At 43.4% G+C, this 6,208-nt stretch overlaps 1 protein-coding gene across 3 annotated transcripts in view; it reads right to left on the bottom strand.

The window, feature by feature from the left end:
- Nucleotides 1-6,208, bottom strand: part of JAKMIP1 (janus kinase and microtubule interacting protein 1) — a 95,418-nt gene that overhangs the window by 22,348 nt on the left and 66,862 nt on the right. The gene's annotated exons all lie outside the window — the stretch shown is intronic.

Below are 6,208 nucleotides of genomic sequence, written 5' to 3'. Positions count from 1 at the left end.
TACAGAAAATCAAAGAATATAGCCTTCAATATCGATTGCATCTCAACGTCAAGAAAATGAAAATTCTTGTCACTGGACTAATTGGCAACATCATGATAGAAGGAAAAACAATTGAAATTACCAAGGCTATAATTTTACTTGAATCAACAACCAACAACCATGGTATAGCAGTTAAGAAATCAGATACACTGCACTGGCAGATCTGCTGTCAAAGATCTCTTTAGTATACCAAAGAGTAAGGATGCCAGTTAAACAACTAAGGTGCACCTCATCCAAGTCATGGTATTTTCAACTGCTTCATATGGTTGTGAGAATTGGACGAGCAAATAAATAAGACCAAAAAAGAAATGTTGTCTTTGAAAGATGGTGTTGAAGAGTACTTAATATTCCAGAGATGGTCAGAGAGAAAACAATTTTCTCTTGGAGAAAATTCAACCAGGGAGCTTCTTGAAGGTAAGAGTGGTAACATTTTTTTCTCACATACTTTGGGCATGGTGTCAGGATGAACCTGCCCTTGGAAAAAGACATCATGCTGGGGAAGTGGAGAGTCATTGAAAGAGAAAAAAACCCCGGAAAAGGAGTGACTGACCATGGCTTGAGCCCATCAGAGATGGTGTGAATGGCACACGACAGGGCAAGGCCTTGGTCTGTTGTTCATAAGGTCACAATGAGTTGAAGCTGACCCCATGCCACCTAATAAGTGACCTGGGAACTTCCTGGGAAACACCAAGTACCAGTCAGTGAAGACATCAGGTTCTCCAAGGGAAACGATGTACAGGGAGGAATCAAGAAGAACTCAAAGGCTGAAGAGGGACAGAAGACAGAGAAGTGGGTGAAAGTACTTTCACTTTAAGCTGCACTTCGCACACTGTGAGGAGTCCTGGTGGTGCCATGTGTTACGTGTTGGGAGGCCAACCAAAAGCCTAGCAGTTTGTATCCACAGCTACTCTGAGGAAGAAAGATAGGCAGTCCTCCGCCTCAGAGATTTAGAGCGTCCTGCCTGCCCATTATTGCCCTAAAGTTCAGTTGACCCTTGCAAAGAAAAGAAAAACAGCTCTGTCTGATGAAGTTTCATTCACACCAGTTCTGAAATCTAATGCAAGTCCCACTAGGATGTGGACATCACGTTATGGTAATTGACTTATTTCCTATATGTGACTCATTTTGTAGAATAATTTTAACCACAAATGATCTGTACAAAGAAGACTTGAATACATGCCCGTTTGTGGACCACCTTGTGTCTTCTACAGACCTGTGTCCCCTCCCTGTGGGGACAGCATCTCCTGGGAGGATGCATGGATCGTTTGCCTAGCTCTGGAATAGTGTGCTGTGTAGATTGGGCAAGCTGCCAGGATCCCACTTTGCTGTCATCACCGGTAAAATGGGGTGAGATGCTTCTAGAGAGACATGCTGAGTCCTCACCCTTCTACTTGTGAAGGTGACCTGGTATGGAAATATGGTCTTTTCAGATGCCATCAGTCTCACTGGAGCAGGATGGGTCCAATCCCACCTAAGTGGTATCCTTATAAAAGGGCAAAAGAGACCCAGAGGCAAGATTGTGGGAAGATGGATGTGTGAAGACAGAGGCAGGGATTGAAGGGACAGAACCACAAGCCCATGAACGTCTGAGGTCAAAGAAGGTGGAAGGACCTTCCCATAGAGCCTCTCAGAGAGCACACCCCTTCTGACAACTTGAGCTCACAGTGAAAGCTCTCTGTTTGTAGTGCCTGCATTGGAGGAAGTGTAAGGTAACCCCAGGAAGTGGATGCAAGCAGGAAATCCAGGGCCAAGGTATGATTCAAATGGATGACTATGCAGGACCTACAACACAGTGTGGTCCACGCTGAGGGCCACGGTGTCCAGCCCTGTCCTTCTCTGCAGTCCTTCAAGTAGCCCTTCCTTCAATTTATAGGAAGATCCACTCTTGGAGGTGCTGTTGGGTTCCATGGAGTCGAATACAACTCCCAGTGACTGAACAATAGATCTGAAACCTGGCCTGTCCTGTGTCGTCCTCACAATCTCTGACACACTCAAGCCCATTGCTTCAGTCACTGTATCAATCCACCTGGTCAAGGGTCTTCCTCTCTTTCACTGTCTCTCCACCTTCCCAAGCATGATGTCCCTCTCCATGGAACAGCCTCTTCTAGCAACATGTCCAAAATACATGAGATGAAGCTTCATCATCTTTGACTTCAAGGAACTCTCTGGCTGCACCCTCTCCAAGACATATCTGTTCTTTTGGCATTTCACGAAATACTCAGCATTCTTCTCCAATACCATAATCCAAAGACTTTTCTTTTCTGTCATCCTTAGTCATTGCCCAGCTCTCAGATGCACAGCAAGTGACTGAAAAGACCATGGTCTGAATCAAGCGCACCTTAGTCCTGACTTAGTAATAACTGACATCATTGCTCCTCAATAATTTGGAGAGGTCACACTTCCTGATAAAGACACTCAGCAAAATTGGAATAGAAGGGAATTTCCTCAACATAGTGAAAAGTATATATGCAAAACCAAGAACCAACATCATTCTCAGTGAAGAAAGACTAAAAACATTTATCTTGCAAACAGGGCCCAGACAAGGATGTCCACTGTCACCACTTCTTTTCAATATTGTATTGGAAGTGCTTGCTAGGGCAATATGACAAGAGAAGGAAATAAAAAGCATCCAGATTGGCAACGAAATGGTTAAACTGTCGCTATATGCAGATGATATGATAGTATACACAGAACACCCCAAAGACTAAAAAAAAACAAAAACAAAAACAAAAACCTGTTAGATTTAATAGGCCAATTTAGTCGAGTGGCAGGATATAAGATCAATATTTAAAAATCAGTAGGATTCCTCTACAGTAACAAAGAGAACTCAGAAAAGGAAATCAAGAAAGCAATACCATTTACAATAGCCAACCACAAATTGAGATTCTTGGGAATGAATGTAACTAGAGATATAAGAAACCTACACAAGGAAAACTATAGAGCATTTCTGAAAGACACAATAAAAGACCTAAAGAAATGGAAAAACATGCCCTGTTCATGGATAGGAAGACTCAATATGGTGAAAATGACAATCCTACCAAAAGCAATCAACATGTTCAACGCAATACCAATCCAGATAGCAAATTCATTTTTCAATGAGATTGAAAGGGAAATTGTCAAACTTATTTGGAGAGACAAGAGACCCTGAATAAGCAAAGCATTTCTGAGAAACAAAAATGAGGTTGGAGGTATAGCACTCCCTGACCTCAAAACCTGCTATACAGCAGTGGTAACCAAAACGGCATGGTACTGGTACAATGACAGACACATTGGCCAATGGAACAGAATTGAGAACCCAGAAATAGACCCAGCTATCTATGGTCAACTGATATTCGACAAGGAAATCAAAGCTATCAAATGGGGAAGTGATAACCTCTTCAACAAATGGTGTTGGCAAAACTGGACTTCCATCTGCAGAAAGTTAAAACAGGATCCACATCTCACACCAGACACAAAAATCAACTGAAGGTGGATCAGAGACCTGGGAGTAAAGCCTAAAACCGTAATGTTCTTAAGAGACAAACTGGAATCAAGCTTAGAAGTGCTAGTCCAAGGTATAAAGAGACTGCCAAATACAACCAAAAATGTATGCTCTAAAGAGGATAAAATAAAATTAATGCATGGTACCTTCTGAAGACTAAATCTTTATGCACATCAAAAACTTTTTCCAACAGGGTGAAAAGAAAACCTATAGATTGGGAACAAACATTTGGTCATTCCATCTCAAACAAAAGTCTTATAACAAAAGTTTACAGAATACTCATGGACCTTCACAAGAAAAAGACTGATAACCCAGTTACAAAATAGGCAAAAGAATTTTCACAGAGGAAGATATTTGAATAGCAAACAGACACATGATGAAATGCTCCAAATCACTGGCAATAAGAGAGATGCAGATCAAAACCACAGCGAGGTACCATCTCACTCCAGTAAGAGAGGCAAACTTTAACAGGGCAGCAAGTAATAGATGTTGGAGAGGATGCAGTGAGAAAGGAACTCAGACATTGTTGGTGGGATTGCAAAATGGTGCAACCATTCTGGAAGGCAGTTTGGCGCTTCCTTAAAAAGCTGAGCATAGAAATTCCATACGACCCAGCTATTCCACTACTTGGAATATATCCTGAGGATATGAGAACTGAGGCACAAACTGAGATTTGTACACCAATGTTCATAGCAGCACTTTTCACCATTGCAAGAACATGGAAACAGCCCAAATGTCTAACCACAAACTAATGAACTGAGAAATTATGGTACATTCACACAATGGAATACTATGCAGAATGCAGGAGTAATAACTTTGTAAATTATTACCTAACTTGGGAGGGACCGGAGAACATTATGCTTAGTGAACTAACCCAGTCATATAAGGATAAATATTGTATAAAACCGTTATTGTAGAATGAGTATAAGCACCCAGGAGGGGCGAGAGAGGCTAGAAGCAGAGGGATGTGATTGTGCAGGGGGATGAGGGGATTAATCATTGGGTTGTACAATTTGTTGGGGGACGGGTGAGGGAAATTGAAAGAATTTGTTCAAATTTGTATTTGAATTTTGTAAATAAACTAGTTGTTGTTGTTGTTGCTATGTGCCATCGAGTCATTTGTGACTCATAGTGACCCTATGTACAACAGCCCTAAACCCTGCTCTATCCTGTGCCAATCGCACTGCCTCTGACACACCCATCCCGATTACCCCAGTCACTGAATCAATCCACCTCATAGAGGGTCTTCCCCTCCTGCGCCGTCCCTCCACTCTAGAAAAATAAAAAAAATTTTTTTAAAAAATACTAATTTGGAAAGGTCCCTGACTACTGACTTCCCAGTGCAGTACAGCTACTGATCTCCTGACTGCTAACACCAAGTGTATTGATGGTGGATCCTAGTAAGACGAAGGTATTGACAGTCTCAATCTTTTCTCCATCTATCCCTCACTGGTGAAGACTTATATTCTTGACATTGAGATGCAATCCATATTGAAGGCTGCAGTGTCTGACTTTCTGCAACAAGTGCTTCAAGTCCTCCTCACTTTCAGCAAGCAAGATTTTGACATTTGTATATGTTACAGATGAGTCTTCCTCCAATCCTGACACTACCTTCTTCATAGAGTCCAGTTTCTCCTATAATCTTCTCATGTAGATTACATAGATATGGAGCAAAGATACAACTCAGACACATGCCTTTCCTAATTTTAAACCATACAGTGTTTCTTTCTTCTGTTCAGACAGCAGCCTCTTAGTCTAGATATAGATTTTGCAAGAGTAAAATTCAGTGTTTTTAAATGCCCATTCTCGGTGTTGACAGGAAGCCAACAGTTAATTCTCCACTGTTACTCCCAATATGGGGACTACAAACAGAGGACTTCCACTGTGAGCTCAAGCTGTCGGAAGGGCTCTGCTCCTGCAGAGTCTCTAGGGAAAGGTCCTTACTCAATTCTTCCACATTCCTTGGCCTCAGGTATTCCTGGGCTTGTGGTTCCATCACTCCAATCCCTGCCCGTCTTCACACAGCCATCACACCTATATCACTCACTCTGAGGTATGAAGTGTAAGTGAGCGTTCAAGAGGGAACAATCACTAACCAAAGAACACCGCTCATCTGAAGCACATATAAACACCCTAAAGGAAAGGTGGCTGCTATTGAAAGTCAAGATCAGTGTGCAGAATCTGACAATGGCTCCTGTGAAGCTTCCACCTACCCCAACCCCAACACTGGAGGGGTCTCTGTGAACATTGGAAGTTCCTGTGTGAACCTGTAATCTCTCCCTCACCAGGAGCCCCTGTGTAGACCTGTCATCTCCTCCAGTACTTGAGATTCCCCTGTATGGACCCGTCATCTCCCCCCAGAACTGGGAGCCCCTGTGTGGACCTGTCATCCACCCCCAAGTACTGGGAACCCTTGTGTGGACCTGTCGTCTCCCCCCTGCCCCCAGCACTGGGAGCCCCTGTGTGGACCTGTCATCTCCTCCAGCACTGAGATCCCCTGTGTGGACCTGTCATCTCCCCCAGTACTGGGAACCCCTGGGTGGATCTGTCATCTCCCCCCAGCACTGAGATCCCCTTTGTAGACCTGTCATCTCTCCTCCCCCCCCAGCACTGGGAGGCCCTGTGTGGACCTGTCATCTCCCCCAGTACTGGGAACCTCTGGGTGGATCTGTCATCTTCCCCCAGAAC

The sequence above is a fragment of the Elephantulus edwardii genome, unplaced genomic scaffold, assembly GCF_000299155.1.
Source record: "Elephantulus edwardii isolate Elephantulus edwardi_28Jun2011 unplaced genomic scaffold, EleEdw1.0 scaffold00129, whole genome shotgun sequence".
In the NCBI taxonomy this organism is placed as follows: domain Eukaryota; kingdom Metazoa; phylum Chordata; class Mammalia; order Macroscelidea; family Macroscelididae; genus Elephantulus; species Elephantulus edwardii.
Note: the sequence above shows the minus strand (reverse complement) of the source record. Positions and strands in the feature narration are given on the sequence as shown.